The sequence below is a fragment of the Ctenopharyngodon idella genome, chromosome 3 (assembly GCF_019924925.1).
Source record: "Ctenopharyngodon idella isolate HZGC_01 chromosome 3, HZGC01, whole genome shotgun sequence".
Taxonomy (NCBI): domain Eukaryota; kingdom Metazoa; phylum Chordata; class Actinopteri; order Cypriniformes; family Xenocyprididae; genus Ctenopharyngodon; species Ctenopharyngodon idella.
The window spans coordinates 56,846,443-56,870,443 of NC_067222.1; the positions used below are offsets into that span (position 1 = coordinate 56,846,443).

The following is a 24,001-nucleotide window of genomic DNA, read 5'->3' on the forward strand; positions in this document are numbered from 1 at the left end:
CTACAAATAAATAAATAAATAAATAATCATAAGGTTGCCCTACAAATAAAGCTTATCCGTCAGTTTGACTGAATGAGCTGTCAATGTTTCTTTGATGTTTTATTTTGAAGACATCATGAGAATAACGTAACACTTGGTATTTTATAAGAATATCTATGGCAAGAGCTCTTTCCAGTCACTGCTTTCTATCCTCGTGATTATTTTCTTTGGTCCCTTTGCATGCCGCTGTAATAGTATGAAAAAGGACAACATATACTGCACATTTGTGGTCTGTCCTCCCGATATAATTTACGATATATCTAATTAATAATTCACTGGAATGCACGAAGAATCTCTCGTTTTTCTCCTCAAAGCCTCACGTCTCTTTCCAGGATTGTTTTTACAGGTAAATACAATTTAGTATCTGTAAAAATGACAGAAATCACTTTGAAATAGTATCACGCAATGCTGAAGTTCATGGACATTTTTTATTAAGGCAACGTATATTACATAATACAGATACAGTTTGCAAGAAAAAGTATGTGAACCACTTGCAGAATCTGTAAAAATGTGCATTTTGCATTTTGTATGATCTCTCTTATTTTGTTAAAATTATTCACATTTTCACAGATTCTGCAAGTGGTTCACATACTTTTTCTTGCAATTGTATATCACTATAGTTATGTTTAACCCATCCGTTTTTGCTGTGGAAAAAAATCACACTTTTTCATGGCCTGTTGAAAGTACATTGTTGATGCTTTTACACTTTTGAATGTCCTTTTAATGTTCATTGGTTGAAGGGTGAGTAGAATAATGTCATCTCATTGTACCCAGTTTAAAAATAAAACGCATTACTGCGTTCATAGAGCGAGTCTTTCACTGACTGTTTACAGCTTAACGGAAGTTACACCCATCGCGCAAAGCGTCATGGGGTGTAGGAATAAGGTGGATAGAGGGTATGCACGTGACATCACCGTCGACCGTTATGACTGCGGTTACACCCACTGAGTGGCAAAAGACTGAGTGGCAGCATTGGTTTTCAGCGTGAATACCGCGAAAAACACACAAAACACATCCAAAACGGAAAAGAGCTTTGTGATTGACATACAAATAGCTTTGACACAAAATCGGAGGTATATATTTAAAGACTGCCAAAAGCTACAGAAAAAAGCAGCAAATAGGTCACTGCAATTCACAGAAACAGCTGGACTCCAGGAGAAGAAACATGTTTTGCAGTTATCATTTTGTGTCAAATTGTTGGATTTTGAGGTAAAATCATACCGTATATATTGTATTGTTATATATTGTGTTGACAACTCATCAATTAAATATTTTCTATCTTATATTCTGCATAATTGGGTGTATTTAAATAAACACTGACAAAAACTATACAAGTTTTAGGGCTGGACGATATAACAAAATATATAACATTAATATAAGTGATTACGATTTAAACCTACCTATATTGTAGTTATATAAAATATTCACAGGCAGATTTGCTTTATGTATTTCCCCGGCGTCGAAATCAGGCACATATAAATGTCAGGAAACATGATTCCTGGCTGCATGTCAATATCCATAGATTAGGTTTATTTGACAAGTCATAAGGAACACTTTTGAAAGTGTTAACTCGCATTTTTGCAGTTTCCTCTATTAAATCCAGTCATGCAGCAGGTTCTTCTGCCATTCAGTCCAGCTGAGGGAGCGCGTTCCGGCGGGAAAGTGACGTCTATGTGTACGGAACATGGTTAGTCTACGTGGGCTCAACACAAAAGATTTTTTCTACCTACCCGGTCAGGCCAGTGGTTCAAATTTTTATTTGCTCTTCCAAAATTCTCACTGGCCCCACAATAAAAAAGAAAACAAAATGGGCCTATAAAATACACCTAGTTATTGTTGTGTTGTTTTTGATACATGTAACTTAAATAAGGTTAGGAATAAGGTTATGACACCAAAATCTACTAGATTAACTCAATTAAATTTTAAATAGTGTTACACAAGTACTGCAAATAATAAAATAGTAACAAATAATCAAATTACGAGTAATAGCACAAATAAATACAACAGAATAAACAAATGAAGTAAACAGTGCTTTTCAAGTTTTTTATGTTGGCTTAACAGGAGATTTTCAGGTACAGAACAGGTACCAAACTCATTCAGAGTCAAATTTTAACAAACATCCACAAAATACATGCAATACTAACGTGATCTGATATGCTGCATCACGAACAGTTTGTAAAGATCCATTTTGAGAGTTATACCCTGGACCTCTGTAAAGCCAAACATATTAGTAGTGTGTCAGCCCAGTCCTCCACAAGCCTGCCCCAACAGTGGCATAAGCCAAGAGTCAGAAAAATAACACCGCTGCCAGTAACAGCTGTTGTGGTGGCGAAGGCGAAGACAAACCGAAAACGGAAACCCGTCTTCTGCCACTACAGCAATGACAGGTGAGTTGTTTTTTATACTTTATAAATACCAAATATAATAAACCATGTAACATACTGTGGCGTTGGAGTACCAGTACTTTTATGACACAAGTAGACAAGAATTCTGCATGTTGCAGAGCCTTGTCTGAAGTGACAGATGAGGATTTGGAGTTACTGAGAGAATTGACAAGTGGTTTGAGCTGCCAGGTAAAGCAGTGATACAGATTAAAACTTGATACAGATTAAGATTCATTTATTATCATTTGAGCGCAGACACAGTTTATTAAAAAAGAAAAGCATTCATAATATAACACAAGAAAGTTTAAAAGGTTAAAAATGGTATACAAAATGCAACTTTGTGACAGGCAGAGATAAATCATGGCCACATGGGTTAACTCAAAATCACTGTTTACTTGGCAACAGTATAGAAGTCCATAACCTCCTGATCAAATATAAAAATACTCTTCTTATTTCTCTAACTATAGCCAAGAAAATAATTCTCTAAACTGGAAATCCAAAAATTGTATACATATTAAACACTGGATTAATATTCTTACAGAATACATCACATTAGAAAAAAATACATTGACCAATAAGAAAACAATAAGAATGTCCATATTTACCAACATCTGGAACCCATTTCTTCAATATTTAATTCTCGAGTTCATGTGCCCATATAATCTTAGCGTAAGTGGTAAACAGATTTGGCTTGCTGTCTGCTATAGAGGGGCTCGGAGAAGATATTCTACTCGAGCTCCGATTGCCCCCCTATAACAGGCAAAAATAGTACAAAAGGAGGAGAAGGGGAGGAGGAGGGATACCGAAAGGACTAACAACAGGAAGAGGTAAGATGCTGGTTTTATACCTTGGTATTAATTGGAAGATTAGATGGGTGTACTCCTCCCGAAATTACATTTATTAACTTCACATATACAGTGGGTACGGAAAGTATTCAGACCCCCTTAAATTTTTCACTCTTTGTTATATTGCAGCCATTTGCTAAAATCATTTAAGTTCATTTTTTTCCTCATTAATGTACACACAGCACCCCATATTGACAGAAAAACACAGAATTGTTGACATTTTTGCAGGTTTATTAAAAAAGAAAAACTGAAATATCACATGGTCCTAAGTATTCAGACCCTTTGCTGTGACACTCATATATTTAACTCAGGTGCTGTCCATTTCTTCTGATCATCCTTGAGATGGTTCTACACCTTCATTTGAGTCCAGCTGTGTTTGATTATACTGATTGGACTTGATTAGGAAAGCCACACACCTGTCTATATAAGACCTTACAGCTCACAGTGCATGTCAGAGCAAATGAGAATCATGAGGTCAAAGGAACTGCCTGAAGAGCTCAGAGACAGAATTGTGGCAAGGCACAGATCTGGCCAAGGTTACAAAAAAAATTCTGCTGCACTTAAGGTTCCTAAGAGCACAGTGGCCTCCATAATCCTTAAATGGAAGACGTTTGGGATGACCAGAACCCTAGAGCTGGCCGTCCGGCCAAACTGAGCTGTTGGGGGAGAAGAGCCTTGGTGAGAGAGGTAAAGAAGAACCCAAAGATCACTGTGGGTGAGCTCCAGAGATGCAGTCGGGAGATGGGAGAAAGTTGTAGAAAGTCAACCATCACTGCAGCCCTCCACCAGTCGGGGCTTTATGGCAGAGTGGCCCGATGGAAGCCTCTCCTCAGTGCAAGACACATGAAAGGCCGCATGAAGGACTCCAAGATGGTGAGAAATAAGAGTCTCTGGTCTGATGAGACCAAGATAGAACTTTTTGGCCTTAATTCTAAGCGGTATGTGTGGAGAAAACCAGGCACTGCTCATCACCTGTCCAATACAGTTCCAACAGTGAAGCATGGTGGTGGCAGCATCATGCTGTGGGGGTGTTTTTCAGCTGCAGGGACAGGACGACTGGTTGCAATCGAGGGAAAGATGAATGCGGCCAAGTACAGGGATATCCTGGACGAAAACCTTCTCCAGAGTGCTCAGGACCTCAGACTGGGCCGAAGGTTTACCTTCCAACAAGACAATGACCCTAAGCACACAGCTAAAATAACGAAGGAGTGGCTTCACAACAACTCTGTGACTGTTCTTGAATGGCCCAGCCAGAGCCCTGACTTAAACCCAATTGAGCATCTCTGGAGAGACCTAAAAATGGCTGTCCACCAACGTTTACCATCCAACCTGACAGAACTGGAGAGGATCTGCAAGGAGGAATGGCAAAGGATCCCCAAATCCAGGTGTGAAAAACTTGTTGCATCTTTCCCCAAAAGACTCATGGCTGTATTAGATCAAAAGACCATGTGATATTCCAGTTTTTCTTTTTTAATAATTCTGCAAAAATGTCAACAATTCTGTGTTTTTCTGTCAATATGGGGTGCTGTGTGTACATCAATGGGGAAAAAATATGAACTTAAATGATTTTAGCAAATGGCTGCAATATAACAAAGAGTGAAAAATTTAAGGGGGTCTGAATACTTTCCGTACCCACTGTATATCAGACACCTGAAACTGGATCCATGCATTCTCTCCCAATTATATAGAATTTTTGCAGAATTATAAGATATTGGAATGAGGGAAGTGGAAATATGAATATATATCATATATCATATTTTAAAAATGTATGGGGGAAAGTGTGTCACGATTAGTAATGTTTATATATTCATTGTTTGTGGAAGCAGCAGAATAAAAACATTATTATATTACATTATTATATTATATTGCGGATCATAACGAATCACATCAGCCATACATATTGTTTATATTGTGATATCTCAATATAATAATGTATTGTTAAACCCCTAGTACTTACTGGAAATGAGGTTTTGCAGTGTTTGGAAATGGGGGTTTGTTGCTCTGAATAAGGATGCACCATATTAATCCGAGCGCCATCAGAATCAACTGATAAAGTATTAAAATGTAATTATTGACATCAGCCTGATATGGAAAATTATGCTGATATGCCATGCGGACATCTTTAATAAGGGGCTGAATATGTCTTTGTAATTAGAGATCGACCGATATATCGATTTACCGATATTTTTCCTGATATTTAAGCATTTTACCATAATCGGTTATCGGTTTTGTAATACCAATAAACGCCGCCATCTTGTGGGTGTTTTGAGAATTGCGCGCAGGATCGCCATGACAGCGCATCTGAGGTGGAGACGAGACAACGGCGTGCACAGGTAAAGTACACTTACCTGCTTTGCTGTAATTAGTAAACTTTATTTAACATAAAAGCTATTAATGTACAAATTAGATGTGTTACATAAATGCCTGAAATGTAGCTAGTTTATGCAGCGGAATCACAGAGTCACGTAAGATAGGCCTAATCTGTCAAGTCCTGTCAAAATACAGATGAAACTTTGCATGAATGAAATAATACAGCCATGGATGAGCACATGTTGTAAATAAAAGAGCTTAATTTAATTCTCTCTCTCTCTCTCTCTATGCTCATCATTAGTCTCATGAAGTCGTCTGCATTTTGTTCACTCAGCGGGTTGATCCTCAGGAAATGATCCACGGCCACCGCATGTAACTTTTAACAAGATTCACTTGTTTAAAACACCGTAATTATAGAAACTTAATTCGCTAATAAACATCCAAGTAAACGCAACTCTACAGAAATTATTTATTATCTCCGCGAGCGATCGCAGTTTGAGTATAGTTCTGTGTAAATGCAGATAAACAGTGCTTTGTCAGCAGATATTTCATAATGTAGAACTACAAAATCATTACTAATAATTCTGATATAACATGCCAGTTGAGAAATGCAATAAAATACCATGTTTTGTTTGTTATATTCCAATATTCCAGAGAATATTCAGTTATTTAACATTATCCAGCGAATTATTCTTCACACTTTATATTAAACAGCTTATAAATCTACTAAAACTGTAGTTTAAAATGAAGTATTACATTTCTGCAAAGTTGATATGACTCCTGTCTTTAATTTATTTTCTCCATTTGAAAACATTAGACATTCTACATTTATTGTGCTTACTGTTAACATTAGTGTTGCTGCTGATGCTTTTTATAAATAAATTTTTTTTTGTAATATGAAGATTAAAATTAACATGAAAGACTAATTTTCAACAAAAACGGTTTACTAACAATACACTTTTTTATTTTTTTGCACTTTCATTTATTGGTGTATAAATAAGATTTGTTTTGTTTTCTATGCAAGGAGGGAGTGATTGTTATAAATAAAATGGTTTGTTCAGTTCAGTGGTGTTCGGGTCAAAAACAGAAGTAACAGTAAATAAATATCAGTTCTCTGACAGGATTCTTTTTTTTTTTTTTTTTTACTTCATATTCTGGCAGGATTTCTCTCCTTTTTTACTTTATATTTCACAGGAATTTATTTATTTATGTAGTTCATTTATTTTTTGAAAGTCATTGATAAAATTTCGTATGAAGTAAAGTTTTACCTCAGAAAATGAACTATCCTGTCAGGCAGGGGGGAAAATAGGCTTCTACCCACTGAGTAAAGGGACGTCCAAACGACGTCACTTCGATGTCTTTGTTGCACGTTGAACAGACGTCCCTTGAGGAGCCAGAATGAAAGTCTTTTCATGACGTCTTTTCATGACGTCTTTTGGACGTCCAATATCGACGTCCATAGGATGTCTCTAGAAGTTTACATTTTAGTTAAAATGTGGTCATTGTGGATGTATTTTCAACGTCTTAAAATGTCAACTGCAGACTCTTAGACATCAGTTATACTGTTTCTGGGCCACACGTTGCATTATAACTAATTTATTTCAATGTAAAGTCCATTTATGATTGTAAATAATGAAAAATATGATAAATTACCTTTAAAAACATCTTACATAACATTTAAAAACAACATAAATAACAACAATCCATAACGTGCATATGAACTCTTTTTTGAAATATTCATTGTGTGGTCCTCCTCCTCCCTTCCTTGTTGGTGCATGCTTAAGGTGCTCCGAAACATGTTTTTTATCATCTCCTCTGTTGCATCTTTACTCCATTTCACAGACAAACAGACAAGAACAAAGGTAACAGGGAAAATTGACTAAAGAACTTTTGTAGCTTTAATAATGATTTAGCTATATTTAATTTATAATTTACTCAGTGCAGACTGTTTGATAACTTTATAATTATGTATATTTCCTACCAGGAAGGGCACAGGTAAATATGGCATTTATGTTGGGTTTATGTGAAGATTGTTTTAAGTTCACTTAAATTAAACGTTGTTATATTTTTTGGAGTCTAAAAAATGGCTTTCAATTACACTAATGTTTAATGGCTATAATTCATGTTTGAAATTGTTTAATATGATAGTGTCATCCTTGCATCCATAATACAATATATTGTTAGTCTCAAGAGTATTTATATTAGTCAATAAATACAATTTGCGTGCTTTGTCAACGTGTTCTGATGGACTGGTGGTAGATTTTTTGTTTGGCATACCAGAGGTTCTGGGTTCTAATCCACCCTCGTATCATTTATTTTATTTTTTTCTCATTAAAACCAAAGATGTTCATCAGTGATTGTATATCAAGAGTAGGGACGTTTATGTGTATTTTGTTTAGTGATTTTACCTGAATGAATAGTGTCTCCGTGACAGCGCACAAGCGCCAAGAGAACACTGTTGTGCCACCGATAACAATTCAACATCCGTGCCGCGAGAAAAAGTGGTAGGGACAAAATCGACCCTGGCAAAAAGTGGTGGGGACATGATTAAACCAATAATAGTTAATTAATTGGCGGAGCATTGCACTGCCTGTGCACAGCTAATCATAAGGTGTGTGCTCGACTTGATCAGTTTCTGACTTAAGCAGTGTGTGCCATCAAAGTACCGTGGGAGCGATTCACGAACAGTCGTCACAGTTTCTCCAGGGCTGCACGAGCTCTGACGACGACCACAGTTAATCCGTGCGTTTCATGTTTATTCTGACACGTTCAGTTCCGCTAATGCTCACAAAACCGTGCTTTTACTAAAAACTCTATTCATTTAACATTAATGCCATAGCATATTGTCAAGCCATTTAATAAAACATACATGAAAGTGGGCAAAAGAGGCACAATATTATCACTTTTCCAACATTATTCTTAAAAGTAATGTAAATTATGTTTTCAACAATAGCTGTAGGTTTTTTGGCCTTGATGAGCGTGAGACTCCCAGTCTGCGGTTGTGTCCCAGAGAGAATTAAATAATTTGTGAATCTTTGTAAATATTCGTGGCTTAAACAGCGGGAAAGCCCTTTGAAGCTGCACTGAAACAGCCGTCTGGAGTCCAGTGAAGTCCACTATAAGGAGAATAATCCTGGAATGTTTTCATCAAAAACCTTAATTTCTTTTCGAGTGAAGAAAGAAAGACATGAACATCTTGAATGACGTGGGTGAGTAAATTATCAGGAAAATTTTATTTGAAAGTGAACTAATCCTTTAATACCTGCAAGGCATTTCTGCCTGTTGCACCTCCGCCGGTGCCAATGGGCCACAAGGTTATCAGCTGAGAGCCACCCATCACAGATGTTTCGCCCCATTAATCTCAGAACATCTGGATGATGGGGCAGCGGAAGGGGCGTCTCCCTACCGCTCCCTGTGGCTGGCCCAATGATCCTTAGTTTCCCCACCTGGGGTCTTTCCTTCTGAGGCATAACCAGAATCTCTCTTTCTCTGCCTCCTCAGCCAGTTCCCTGAGTGCCGCCTTTTGCTTTGATCCAGTAATTCCAAACCTCTTCAAAAGCTGTTGGGTGGATTTACCAACAAAGCCTCTGCATCCTACTTCAACAGGGAAGATACATGATTTCCACCCTTTTTCAGTACAATCTTCCACCAGTTCATTGTATTTCTTTTTTCTCTCGAATGCTGACTCTATCATCTCTTCCCATGATTCTGTGAGCTCTGCCATGATTACTCTTGATTACTCATGATTACATACTTTTCTACAGTTAATTAAAATATTGATTAGACCAAATTCAACCTTCATGATTTGTGCTCCATGCCATGGCGTAGGGGTATGAGGACATAACCTCCAGATTCTCGTGGAAGGCAGGCCACCTTGTGGAGGAGATCTTTTTGAAGAAGTAGTCCTCTTTTCATCCTGCCCTGCCCATTTTCTGTGCACACTATATATTCAGAAGTCGGGAACTGCATGGTTGATGAAACAGTGTTGACGTGTGGCGCTGGTTCAGAATTTCACAATCCAAAGTTCCGTCTGCATTTTTTTCTCGAATGAAAGCAAAGCTTTCATCTTTCAAGAGAAAACAGCAGTCTTTGTCTTTCACGGAGGCAAACACAGGCTGTATGTCAGGTTGTGTTTTGCTCTTGTTCACTTTTGCATGTTCAATTTCTGACAAACGCCTGGTGACTTGTTCAACGGGACTTTTTCCATTCCTCACCCATTTTTTAGTTTGCTGCTGGAAATTCTCAAAAGGAAAACAGCTAATCTCATTTAGTGAGCAGTTGAAGTGTGTGACACCTTCATGAAGATGGATCAGTCCATGTACATTGTACACAGGCAAACAGTTTCCATACAGGTCAGCACTGGACATGACGAAGTGCTTCATCAGTTCTTGAGCGAACTGGAGGTAAGCATTCCTTGTCCTGTCATCTGGCTCCAGCATTATTGACATGGCTACTGTCAGTGACAGGAAATGCTTGTACCTCTCAGGAGACAACACATTTTTCAGCTCCACAGGTCCTGTGTACAACAAAAACTGCCGTAGTTCAGTTCGTGTAAACCCTGAGGTTGCCGTGCAAATTCACTTGGCATCTTTCCTCTTAGCGCACTTAATTTTTGGGTTATCTCTTCCTTTTGTCTTGCAGATAGACGACAGAGTTTTGGGCCACGAGTCAAGAATGTCAAGAGGCGCCTGACTACTTCCAAGATGAACAAATGCATGTAATCTAATACAAAGGAGCTTACATGAGGTATTCCTGTGGGAATTAAGGGACTGACACTGGTTTGATGGTTGCTGTACTCTGCTCTACTGAAAGCTTCATCTGATTGAGAGCATTTCTTTTTCATTGAACACAATTCTTCCCTCAATATAATCGCCTCTGATTACACATCTTTCACAGCTTTCGTAAGAATTGTGATTCTTGATACATTTCATGCTCTTGCTGGTGCATCACAGATCAGAGCTTCAGTATTGACGGTGTAAGTCTGGTCTTGATAACTAAGTCCATTGTCCTTCAGATGCTTGTACTCATTCCCCTAGTGAAAAAAGTATACTTTATTGTATTTTAAATATATTCCCTTTTTCTATAGTACATTGCAAATATACTAACAAATATATAAAAAGTATATTAGCATCATATTTTCACAATACAACTTTTAACACACTTTAAAATAATTGTACTTTAGTATATTTTCTAAAAAATCAATTTTAGTAAAATATACTTAAAGTGCAAGTTCAGTTTATTTTTTAAAAGTGTATTTATTTACACTTCATAAAAATATATTTGAGGTATATTTTAACTGTGTGCTGAAAATGATCATTGTAACAATGCACTTGAAGTATATTTAAAAAATACATTATTTAATAGTTTGAAGTGTAGTGTATTTACTTATTCATCCTTGGAATTCATTTTATTACTTGTGCTTATTTATTTTGGTATGACTAATGCATTAAATGCCCATTTTTTACATGCAGCGTAGCCTACAATTTCCAAATATGAGTAAATATATTTAATAAGTTCAAGTTTCAAGTTTATTTATCATATGTACAATGTCAGTGACATTTGCACATTGAAATGCTTAAGTTGAGGCTCAGGCAATCTACATGAGTGCAATACAGTATAAGTGTAATATAATACAGACAAAATACAATTGAGAAAGAGAGAGAGAGAGAGAGAAGGAAAAAAAATAATAATTTAAATGATCTGTGAATATAAATATAAGCAAAACAAATATAAGTTTGTATATTCTGTATTTGTAAAGTGCATATGTTCTTTGTGAAGGAAAATAACAGTCATCATGAGGTCTATATGTTGTATACATGTGTCATATATATGTTGTATCCGGCACCTGCTGGTTCCTGCTACTCCCCACCAGAGGTCGCTGGTTCACCATTTCATTGCACACACAGTTATACATCACTCTGGACTACATTTCCCACAATCCCTCACCTAGGAACCAATCATGCACTCACACCCGTTTCCCACCAGTGACCCTTTATAAGCTGTACTCACACACACACACTCATTGCTGAGTATTGTTTAGCCTTTATCCCACCTTGTCTCCATGTCTCATTGTCCTTGCCTTGCCTTGCCTTTGTTTTGACCCTGGACTGTTTTCCTTGTTTGATGATCGCTTGCTGCCTACCTTGACCATTGCCTGTGTTTGGTAAAGGGGAATGTATCACTCCTGCAGGATTTATTATGTACTTATAGGATTCCTGTAGGTATGTCCACTGACTTCTTGTAGGGATGCAAAACAACCTACAGAAATTATAAGATACCTGTGGGATATAAAATTCATGGTTTGGCTGGAATGTTAATGTTTATTTCTGATATGAACCTCATTAATAGTTGTTACATTAATTACATTATTAATAAATGTTGTTACATTACAAAGGATTTTTCAAATAATGATATACACAGCATGTTACGGTATTACATAAAGTATTTATTTATTCAACTGGCCCAAATACATTTTCCAAAATTCCAGAATGCATACTATCGGCATAAACAAACAATCCAATATATATATAAAATATACTAAAATAGCTATTTATCTCATTGTACATATATAAAACTGAGATCAGTAAACATTTATAAAAACTGAGCTGTTATTGTAAAACAATATTTATCATTGTACAAATATAAAACAGAGATCAGTGTACATAAAAACTGAGCTATTTATCACTGTACATGTGTTAACTGCAGATGTTTAAGAATGTTCAAAATAATCATGTTAAAGTGTATATATACTTGACAAAAATAGAATAATAATTAATCGACTTCCCATTTGTTGGGTTGAATGCAAAGTAAATTCTGTACAAGCCCCACATCCTTTAAGTACACACAGTTGTTCTAATCTCATTGCAGTTGATTCATTTAACATCAGTTGAAATATAATTTTCCCTAACTATCCCAGAGAAAGCAGTTCCTGTTTGTCTATCTTTAACCATATTGAACTTGGCTGTAATAACTGGATCAATAAAGGCAAAACTTTTATCAAAACCCACATCAACAAATGATCTCACCAATGCCATTGAGCCTTGTTCTGTTACAACTGCATGGTTGATCCTTCTTGACAGTGTTGTGCTCGTCTTTGAACAAATCCTGTTTCCATTAATTAGAGCTCTTGAATAAAAAAATGCACATTGGTGAACATCAATGTCCTGTTAATGCCTCTCTAGGTGTTGGCCTTCTTACTGTTGGTAAGCCCAGAAAGATTATGTTTGTCTTTTTTACACAGTTTGTGGCAAGTCTATACCCACGTAGCATACGGTCAACAAAATCTGTGCTTGTTTTTTAACACTCTTATCGTAAACAGTAGACAGAAGCCGGGGAATACTTTGAAAAAGAGAAAAGCTATTGGCTATTTGTTCTGTAACTGCCTGGGTGCCATGGAAGAGCTTTTGCAAGTTACCATTGTGGCTTTCAAAAATAAATGCACTTTGGCACCATAGTGGACCCCAGTTTCGTACTGACTGTGCTGCATGCTGTAAAATGTGCGCATTAAAACTAGCATGACATTTGCCATACAGTCTCTCAAAGCGGCTCACAAAAGTTTTTAACAGGTTTTCAGCTACATCTATGTCATGAGAACTCATGTCATCTTTTAATAGTAAGTACGTTGCATGGAGGTCTTGTAATATTAACTAGCAGCTTGATTTGAAGTAGTAGTTTATCAATGGTGATTATCTCTCTCCCCAAATACCATCTCTCTCCATGATATTTTGAGTCAAACCATAAAGTTGTTAATTGCCGACTGACACCCAGTAAAATGCCATGCATATAGTCAAAAGCAAAGCCCAGAATTATATTGAAAAATGTTAAAAGCATTAAAGGGGATGGCCCTTTGACTCCCTTAACACACGTGCCTGTTTCGACTGCTGTTTTAACATCATCAAAATGTTGGCTGTGGGTACGTGGTCTCACATCTCTTGTTTGCGACACATACACCCTAGTGAATCCATTTCCTTTAGCTGCTACTTCTCCCTTCTCGTAACACCAGTTGCATCCATATTCACCATTAAATTGCTTAGTGTTTTGGACAGAGCAGCGAGCCACCGAGTCACATACACAGACAAGATTAAACACATACATCTGTGTACTTTGTCCTGTGTGCTGTACGGTTAGACCTGAATGCACTCATCAACAAACGACTGCAACAAGGAATTCATTTTAGGCTTAGAAGCACCAAACCACAAACCAGCCAGGAGCACATGCCTACTTCTCATATCTGGGGAAAGTTCATTAATTACTACTTGGATACATTGGTTACATTTCTTAACATAGTTAACTGTAGGTAAATATGTTACCGTGGAAACATTAAGCAACAATGAAGTTAACGGTTTTGTGTTGCTATTCAGACAAATGATTAAATCTATCTATCTATCTATCTATCTATCTGTGTTTAAAATTGTAATATTTTTGCCATTATAGACAAAATGTGAGCATTAATTGAATGGACTGAAATGGCTGAAACGACTGAATCAGATGGAGTCAGAGAAAAGGCAGAAAGAAGTGTGCAAGCTGCCTGAAAAAAGAACAATAGAAAGAAAAAGAATATTTAGTCTAGAAAACACCCCATCATCAAGTCCAGATCAAGTCCAGAAGAGATTTAAAAGAGTAAAACTTCTTGATAAATTATATTAACATCTTTTACTGTTATTTTTGTGTATCATGTGTTTTTGCTGTTATGTGACTTTAATTTTGTTTCTCAACTTAGGTGGAAAAAACACAAAATGACACACTATTGCTTAAGATAATAGAAGAAAAAAACAAAGAAAATGAAAAATTAAATGATTTGAGAAAAGAAATCAAAGCTTTGAGAATAGAGAATCAGCAACTAAAGGCTCTGAACTTTAAATTGCAAAATGGTAAGCTATTTATATACATGGTCATATAGTTTTTGCTATGAATGAATGAGTTTATTTAAACATTGTTCTTCTTTATGTAGAGATTATTAACAGATTTGGAGAGTTGCTGCCTAACAGTGTAAACAAGCATGCTGTGCCAACCTCTGTAACAAGTGCAGCTTGCAGTGCTGCCCTTCAACCAGCCGACTCTTCACATCTCTGTTCTTCTGAACATGACCATGTGACAATACTATTTTTAGATTTTCTTTTCACACCATTTAAATAAGTCAATTCAGTTTGTGTGTGTGTGTGTGTGTCTACTTAACCATATTTGGGGGACAATTTTGTACCCAGAAGTGATCAAAACCTGACAAAATCTCCTCCTTTTGGAAGGAGGATGTTGGCTACCCACAGCCTTTCAGGAAAAATTGGAAATGCCAACAAAGAATCCCAACCCAAGCCTCCTTTGGACCCCACAAAAGTGGAACTCATTATAGGTATAAAAGTGTTAAAGGTTTTTAAGCATATATGCTCTCATAACAAGTATCTGACACTAAACTTTATTTACATTTCTTTTTCAGACACTGTTCTGAAGAAATTTCCGTCAACTCCACGAAAGTTTATTTGGGCTGCTTTACGAGAAAAAATGAATGATGAACATAAACTCCTCACCAGGTTTTTACATTCAATTTTTAGATTTTAAGTATTATTTATTACACATTTTGTTTCACATATGAACTAATCTGTAAGATGATCATTTACAGTTCTTATAATTGCAGTAGACCTTTTATTTTAGTATTTATGTATGTTTTGTATACTTATATTTCTCAGGCAGCATAAGAAGGACACTTTTACACTGTAACATTGAGTGGTGAAGTACATATAAGAGGTGAGGGCAAATTCATTAGAACATATGCATGTAATTATATTTATAAATGTTTTATTAGCTAAGTTAAGGCAAAAATGTCTCTTTTTTTCTAGAGGCCAGAGTTATCGGTTTCTCCAGAGTGAAGGGCCACTTTCTGTTCAGAGTTCATTTTCTTCACACTTATAATAAATAATTAACAATTAACATCTTCTGAAGTTGTTTTTAATTTTTTGTTGGTATTTAAATTTGAGACACACAACATTGCTTTTTTGAAAGTGATTTTTTATACATCAGGGCCTGCATCCCTTCAGCCGTCCAACAGGATGAGTATACATAATAGTTCATTAGAATTCCTGCACAAGTCCTATAGGAACTGATACTATTGCACTATAATGCTTGGTTTCCTGTAGGCTTAGATTCCTGAAGGAGTCCTGCATGATTCCTGTAGAATTCCTGCATGGTTCCTGTAGGATTGCTGCATGATTCCTATAGGATTCCTGAAGGAGTCCTGCATGGTTCCTGTAGGATTCCTGAAGGAGTCCTGCATGGTTCCTGTAGGTTTCCTGAAGGAGTCCTGCATGGTTCCTGAAGGATTCCTACAAGAAAATGGTCACAAAATCCTGTAGGATTGTGCAGGTATGTGGTGTGTAGGTCCTACAGGATTTTTCCTGCAGGATTTTTTTGTAAGGGAAGAAGATCTTCTCAAACTCTGTGTCATCGTATTATTTGGAACGTGGAGAAAATAATTTAAAATAAAAACGGCATAGTTGTAGCCTATATCCTCGCAGTATACACTACTGTGTTTGTATCCATTCATTGACATTAAGCATAGGCTGTTTTAAAATTTTGCTCTTTGTACATCATGATATCTTATGCATATTAGGCCTATATGAACAGAAAAATTACTTTAATTAAAAGTATTGTTGTTAAAAACTGTAGACATCGATCCGATCAAAATCCAGGTAAAAACAACTTATATTTAACAAAAGAAAATGACATGTATGGGTAGCGCAAATATGACTGTTTAAGCCCCGCCCCTCACTTCCGTTCTGTGGCTGCGGTTCTGAAACTGGATACTATTGAATCGACAAAACCCAGCTGAGTCAAAAACTGTTGGATGTCTAAACAAAGAAAAAACAAGTTTTCGTTAGGTTATTCCACGTTTTCCTGACACATTAACAATATATATCTGTGAAAACATGAAAGACACATGTAGAACATTTCACCTGTGAAAAAACTCAACAAACAGATATAGAAGTCATTCAGACGTGGATGATAGCTAAGTTGATAGCACGTTCGTCTGCGGTCCAAGACAGTTTGGGTTCGCGCCCTGGATAGACCAAGAATTTCCAAAGGTAAATTACCTTGAGCAGGATCGGAACCAGCATCCGAATTCCGGATTCTGAGTTGGTCAGCGGCTATTTTATGAAAAAAACAGACATACAAAAATCATAAATATTTAATACAGAAAAATAGACATTTAATTTTGAAAAAACAGTATATTGACTAAACACCGGTTTTATTTACGACCGGAGAAAAGCAGTGACAACTTTGTTTTTGCGAAGATAATTTATTTTTTAAGACGGTGCAGAAAGGTATGCCGTGGTAATCGGATATTCTAAGGTAAATAACCACAGCTGTGAACAGAATGAAAGTGTGCTAGACAAAACATGGCTAGTTTTTAATAGTTTTACCTCAGATATCTTCTTTTTGATCCTTGGAAATAAAATTAGCTTAATATCACAGGCCTACAGTGTAAGCAGACCTTTCTCATAGAAAGTTGTTGAACCAATGACGGCGCGGCATAACTGCGCGGCCTATGCCGCGCCGTCATTGGTTCAACAACTTTCTATGAGTGAACCAATGATGATGCAGTTACACTGCGTTATTGAAAAAGGCTTCAGTAACAGGGAAAAAGGAGACCTTTCCCCATACACAGTACATTAGTAACCGAGTACGTTCTCTCCTCCATCGTCACCATTAAACAGGGCTTTCATGTTGTGAGCGGCTGCGCGCGCTGTAGCTTCTCTGCGTGAGCGCGATCTCTCTTCTGGATTGCCAAAGTAAAAATGCATCATAGACAAATGTCCTAATATTATTGCATACAGACACAGCTGGCGACTCTGGCGAGATAGAATTCGCAAGATAATGTCTATATAGCGTTAACGTTAGAGCTTATCGATACACCGGTCTTTCATAATTTAGCCCCGGGGCCAATTTAATACCGGGTTTCGGTACCCATCCCTAATTATAATACTAGGCTATAAGTTCTTGCTGACAGGCTCGGTTCGGACATTATGGAAAGGATCCCTACAGAGATAGACATTTTAGTTATCATATGATCCTTCAAACCTACTAGACTCCATTAGCAAATGCAGTAATTTTACTTCACAGACCATCGTAAAACACAGTACATTCAAACTCGACAGAAATAAAATGAAACTCATGAAAACCATCTTGATTTATCTTTTCATCATTTCAACAACCACTAGGTCTGGTTTGGTCGAAATAAACCAGGTGTAATTCACCGAGTTAGATTTGAAAATGACGGGACAAGCGGGAAACAGTGGGTAACTTAACGTTTGACGTCTAAAGTTAAATCTGTGACTGTGTTTTTGCAACATTCGCTGGCTAAACTTCCACTATCATTTATAGTGTAAAATCCTAAAACATAATTATAAAATTTAAAATCAATTTATCAAACCTCCAGATTTCCACTGAGAGATACAGATATTCGTGACCATGAGTGAGCTCACGTCAGTCAGGTGGCGTGCTTTTTACAGCAATACTGTATTATTGCCTGGCATATTACAGCCAAATTACAGGTAGGTTACAGCAACACTAAAATATACTGTAAAATGTTCCCGCTCAAACAAAATTACCAAGAATGCAATGCAAATTACAGTATTTTACTGTAATATAAAATGCAGTATTGTACTGTAGGTTTTTACAGTAATGTGCTGCTAAATCTACAGCGGCATTTAACAGTGTGATTTGTCCAGTTTATGAGCCGTTTTTAACTAGTTCTCAGTGCCGGTCACCACCAGGGGCTCATTTTCTCTCAAAGATGATTTAAGTAGCGTATCACTACATAATGTGAACATAACTGTGCATTCAGCTTTAGAGGATATGTAATGTTAGGTCAGTACACATCAAGACGTTCTTATACGTGTTTCAGTGGCGGCTGGTCAATAGAGTCCACTCCTGCCTGTCAGCGTGTCTCAAGTTCAGTTCTGGGGTGATCGAGAAATCGTCCACAGGAGGCGGGTTCATGTATTATTTCAGTATAGAGACAGAGCGCATTTAGGCCACGCCCACACTGGAGGGAGAACATTGGAGGGGAACGTAATCAGCCACAGGTTATGCTAAACAAACAAACAAAGAAAACATTCATTATTTTTAACCATGTCAAAGAATTATTTCACCTGTCGCCGATTACGTTCCCCTCCAATGTAGTTAAATAGTAATATGACCCGTTTCGCTCTCTCTCACTGCCTGTATCTACTTTTGTGTCCTTAAACATTAGTTTTTTTGACAGCTTATATATTTGCTGCACACCTTGTCACATAGCAGCTTTTAGACATTGTTCTATTTTTTGTTATAAGTCAGAAATGACAAGGAGGCAGCATCACGCTATACAATGTCAATGGAGACGGTTGGATTGTTTTCCCCCCGGTGGCCGTGGTTTTCAGATTATGATCTTGTCACTCTGTCTCTATATTAGGGGTGACCAGAGCCGTTGAAAAACAGAGTTGCGACACTCCTATAGACTGCCATAGGAACTTTGGAATGCGGAAGTAACGCGTGTCGTGGAGCAGCCGATAGTTCCAAACACTGATAGTTCCAGCACTGAACTCCACACATTTTCAATGTTTCTGAAGTACGCTCGCTGGTAAGTTGATGAATTTACTGTATTTTCGACATTTGAACGCATTAGCCGACCTCTCATGAATCTATATAATAGTTGTATTTTATGTAGCCAGCTTTAGTTAATGTTTATTGGAGGTAGGTAGACTCTTAATTGTTGCTAACTTAAGTAACAAACACTTAACTAATATTAGCTACCATAATCTGATATTGGGCTATATTTACCTCAAATTTTCTTCAAGTTCGTTGGCATACAACGTTTATCGTCGGTTTTTAGATTTGTTGTTAAAGTGATTAACACTTGTTAATCACCGTATTAGTACACCTGATTACAATTAACTTTAGATAGCTTAACTAGAATTTTTTGTTTTTTATTTATTTTTGCTAGCTCAACTAGATAACATGGCTAGCTTGTATCTAGCAAGGTTGTTCCTTGGTTAATTTAGTCATTGAAGTTACACAGACCGTTTGTTAGACAGTGCATTGTGATGAGTGATAGGATATGTAGCATAAATGTGGATGATCCCAGCAAATAAGTATAATTGCAAAAAGAAAGGTTATTAATCTATTTTTAAATTGAAGAGGCATGTGAGATATGTGAAACCATTTGAGACTGACATTTGACCAAAAAACTGAAGTCATGATTTTAATAGTTGTTATTTAGTATACAGTGAAGAATTTCAGCTGCATAACTCATGTTCATGGCTCTTAAAAATTTTGATGAAAGAAGCACATGTACACTGCTGCTTTGGTGACACATTGAACTTTAATCTAACAGTCCCGTGTGTGTAATGGAACGTATACAAGTGAAACCAGAATACATCTTTGTAAATATTAAATATTTTTGGATGACATTTAATTTTACAATATTTCACTTTTTTCTCTCTTTTAGGAGGTGAAAAAGAAGTCTAAACCAAGACTTATACCTAGATAAAAATAACTCTCAGTACGTTAAGTAAGTTCCAGCTGTCGAACAGGTGGAATTTAATTTGCAAATCCATACACAATCACTGTATGTGTGTGTTGTTTTGTTTGTTTTCAACAGGATGGATTATCGGTGGGGAGTGGAGCAGTGGCCAGGCTGGGGGAGCTTGTCGTTCCTGTAAGCAATGGAGTGATGATGAAGCTGGTTTGAATTTGAACAGTGGAGTGCTGAAGCTGGTGGTGAGGCTATAAGTGTAAGAACATAATATTGTCTATAATTAGTCAGAAAAATATTGTCAAGTGCCAGAGTTACCACAAACAAGTCACATCTTTCTCAAAATTTCCTTAAGCAGATATGTTGGACTAATATATGAATAACACTTATACAATCAATGAAACTTGTATAAACATAAGACAAGAGACCAGAAAACAGGCAAAACAGACCCTCCATACCTATTGATGCTGAAGCCATGCTAGGTGGTGGGACATTTGTAGGAGCAAAGGTCAGACCAAACTCCTCCATGGCAACAAGCAAGGTGTTTGGCCTGCTTGTTGTAGGTTTGGATGTTTCTTGGCCTTGCTGGTTCCTTTTTGCCCTTTTTATCTGGCTTTTGCTTCCAAGATGACCATCAGACAACCTCAGCCTAATGTATCTGTTGGTTATTTTTTTTGCAGATCATGGCATGAAGGAAGCCTGCTGTCCAAGAGCCTACCCTCTCTCTCCAGCATATCCATGGCATTTGGATCCATAAAGGAGCCACTGGTCCTAGTTCGGAACAGCTCCTCAATTTGCCGGACTAAATCAAAGGCCTCTTGTGACGGCCGACAAAGTGCACCTGGCTTGAACTCTTTCAGCTTCAGTAAAACACAGTAAAACACTTTCCTTCAGGACTGTCATCATTGTGCTTAATTGCACTTTGGCAACCCTCACAAATCTTGGAATATTTAATCACTTTATGCACAATGTAGCCTGTAAGGTGGTAGAGAGCACTGATCTCAGTATTCGTGAGGTCAGGAGCAGCTCTGCGCGCCATCAGCTCCTCCACTCTGAGGCCAGGACTGGGAAGTGACTGCTTTGTGTCCAGGAAGTCGGCCAAAAGGCTGTTGTCATCCTCCTGATAACTTCCTGTTTTTACAGTCGCAAGAAAACTGCCCAACTGATATTGATTTCAGTGCCTGTTGAAACTCTACTGGAGTTGGGACTGGATTCCCATGTCTTATGCAGCTGAACAGGTTTTCAAGATAGTCTAAGTGTAAACCTGCTGGTCAACACAAACATGTGTCCCTGGGCCAGCATGTCTTGCTATATTGATAGAATTGAAGATGTTGCCATCACAATTCCTGTTTGCACAGGCTTCCAGCTACCCGTTCGTCCAATCTTCAGCCCACGGAAGAGTTGGATGGTGTCCTGAAGGAACTTGATGGCCTTTTGGTACTCCTCGATCTTGTGTGTGCTGAGTGCCATTACTGGGTGGCGAGAGGACATGATGTCAAACCAGTGGTCCACCTGCTCCAGAAACCATGCTGTGGTCTGGTAAGAGGGTGGTCTTTGTTCCTGCTCCACCATGTATTTCAGGCCTGCACTGGTTGCCTTGCTAAAGATATTCATCGCAGGGCCCACCTTCATCTTCTCAAAATGACTGGGTTGAAGGGTTTTACTTGATAGATTTGGAGCAATTTTCAATGTCATGCCCTCTTGAAAATCCACCAGATCTTTCAGTGGACCAACGGAAACTTCATTGAAGAAGAGTTTCTCCTTCTCTACCGTCTCCGGAGGAATTGTGAACGTCTGTCCACGGACCAGGGCACTCTTCAAGTTCTTAACAAGATGTGGAACGTCTGGCATAAAGTATAGCCTCCTGTCTGGTCTTACAGGATGTGGGACAGATGTTTTGTTGTGATCCACGCCAAATGCCTTCCACATTGCCCGATTAGGGCTGCCCATGTCAGTGGTGGCCAATAGTTAATGGTAATGTTGCGCTACATTCAGAGTTTTTTTTCTTTTCTTTTTTGTCCACCCCAAACTATTACTTCAGTGCTAAAACATGTAATTGAGTTTACACCTCTATGACAGCATAAAAAACATTATAGAAACATAAAAACAGAATTTATGGCTGAGTTTTGTACATATGGTATCATAATGCTACAAAAAATTATTTTCCTTTATTTGCATAATTTGTTGGGTGAGCAAATTCTTCTTCCATTGTGTTATTGTATAAGAATAAAAATTTAAATAACAATAGTGGTTTGTATATATATATATATATATATATATTTTTTTTTTTTTTTTTTTTTTTTTCTCATTTAATTTCAAATTCTTTACTGTGGTACAGAGCCAAAATAACAGAAATCTGGACAAACATCCAGATGAGTATGGATGTAACTATAGGTGTGTACTCTCACTTCTGTAATCACAATCTCATGAAAATGTTTGGGAAACATAGGCTTTCAATGTTTATTTAATCTGTCCTTCAATATATTACCCTTAACTCTGTTTCCTCTTTCTTTACCACTCCCAGTTCTGTCCAGCTGCAATGGGCCTGATTGACTCAAGACCCCGTCTCATGGTTTGCTTCTGGCAATGGAATGCTCTCACCCCAAAATTCAAGTAACTATAGCATTACTTACAGCTTCCCTGTAGGAAGTCAAGCGAGTTTCTTTGAAGACCTAACATTCAAGGAAAATTTACCTACCCTCTCACAGGATGTAATGTATAATTAAATGTTTTGTTGAATGCAATTGGTTGCCTTGTATATTTTTTCACTGTTGACATTCTTTCTTGACTTAAAACTGAGCAGCTTCTGGCATTCATTGATATTCACTTGTTGTGCATGTATATATTTATGTGAATGTGCATAACTTTAGGATGTTAGTAATTATGACCATAGAAGCACAAGAAAAATATATACAGCACATACTGTAAATGTATTATACCTTATTGTAGCAGTCCCCTTTTCCCTCCAAAATTAAACACACACAAAAATTAATTCAATTCAAGGGGTTTTATTGGCATGAACATTAAGAACGTTTCCAAAGCATCAAAATACAATTTTCAATACACACAATATATACAGTAATATTAACATTAACACAACTGGGTGAGGAACAGCCAAACTCGGCTAACAAGGTTGCTGAAGACAGTTTACTGTGAAAAAACATATACCACGGCAAGATGCAGCAACAAGACACAAGGCAGATGTGCTGCTTCAGATGTGCTGCCCAAGCTCTGTTGAAGAAGCACAAAGAAATTGAGGACTGGTCAGCAGTGTCAGCCAAAGAAACTTACTGCAGCAGATGAAAGGCACATCATGCTTACTTGCCTTGCAATCGGAAGATGTCCAGCAGTACCATCAGCTCAGAGCTGCAGAAAACTCAGGGACCCTGGTACATCCATCTACCGTCTGGAGAAGTCTGGTCAGAAGTGGCTGGCCAATTCCTAAGAAGAAGGTTTTAGGACAACTTTGATTCACTTTTTTGATCCATTTTAAATGTTGACTACTCTATATTATATATACATTTATTTACAGTAGTCAACATTTGAAGTGGATCAAAACCGTTCATCAAAGTTGTCCTAAAACCTTCTTCTTAGGACAACTTTGATGAGCGTTTTTGATCCACTTCAAATGTTGACTACTATATTTTATTTTATATATATATATATATATATATATATAATAAACACATTACATATAGTGTGTTTATGTGTGTACATATATACGTATATATAAAAAGTTATATAAAGTTATATATGTATAAACTTTTTTTATTATTTATATATATATATATATATATATATAATAAAAAAGTTATATATATACATTTTATATATATATATATATATATATATATAAAACAGAGTAGTCAACATTTGAAATGGACCTGAAGTTGTCCTAAAACCTTCTTATTAGGACAAAT

At 37.1% G+C, this 24,001-nt stretch overlaps 2 protein-coding genes and 2 long non-coding RNA genes across 4 annotated transcripts in view; 2 read left to right on the forward strand and 2 right to left on the reverse strand.

Moving 5' to 3' along the window:
- The window catches only part of LOC127508849 (gastrula zinc finger protein XlCGF8.2DB-like), a 537,748-nt gene that overhangs the window by 126,152 nt on the left and 387,595 nt on the right, over positions 1-24,001 (reverse strand). The gene's annotated exons all lie outside the window — the stretch shown is intronic.
- Positions 1-24,001, reverse strand: part of LOC127508848 (uncharacterized) — a 630,120-nt gene that overhangs the window by 61,494 nt on the left and 544,625 nt on the right. The window lies entirely within an intron of this gene.
- LOC127508927 (uncharacterized) lies at positions 11,615-15,683 on the forward strand. The gene is made up of 5 exons (XR_007928979.1): positions 11,615-11,799; positions 14,821-14,924; positions 15,009-15,102; positions 15,259-15,316; positions 15,409-15,683. It is a non-coding gene; the product is annotated as an uncharacterized LOC127508927 (long non-coding RNA).
- Positions 18,835-20,313, forward strand: LOC127509017 (uncharacterized). Its single transcript, XR_007929100.1, has 3 exons — positions 18,835-19,187; positions 20,055-20,108; positions 20,208-20,313. It is a non-coding gene; the product is annotated as an uncharacterized LOC127509017 (long non-coding RNA).